The sequence below is a fragment of the Podarcis melisellensis genome (genome assembly GCF_964234715.1).
Source record: "Podarcis melisellensis genome assembly, chromosome: 4".
NCBI lineage: Eukaryota > Metazoa > Chordata > Lepidosauria > Squamata > Lacertidae > Podarcis > Podarcis melisellensis.
The window spans coordinates 53,137,803-53,138,089 of NC_138531.1; positions in this window are offsets into that span (position 1 = coordinate 53,137,803).

Consider the following 287-nt stretch of genomic DNA (forward strand, 5'->3'; position numbering starts at 1 on the left):
AAATTGGTGTGCATTTGTCTCTTAACTATTTGTGTTATGCAACCCATTATCCTGTCCTAAAGCCATGGAATTCGATCTCTGGCTCACAGCTCCCCTGTAGTTTATTAGTAACGATAGAGGTTTGCTGCAATACAAGGATCCGGCCCAGCATCTGCTTGTTTTATTTTCAAAGTACTCTGACACAGATCTGGTTAGCTTCTTACGTACGTAACTGTTACTTTTCAGCTCTAGAGTATTTGTTAGACGAAATCCCTTCCGTTTATTAGCAAATCCCTTCCTTTTCTTCT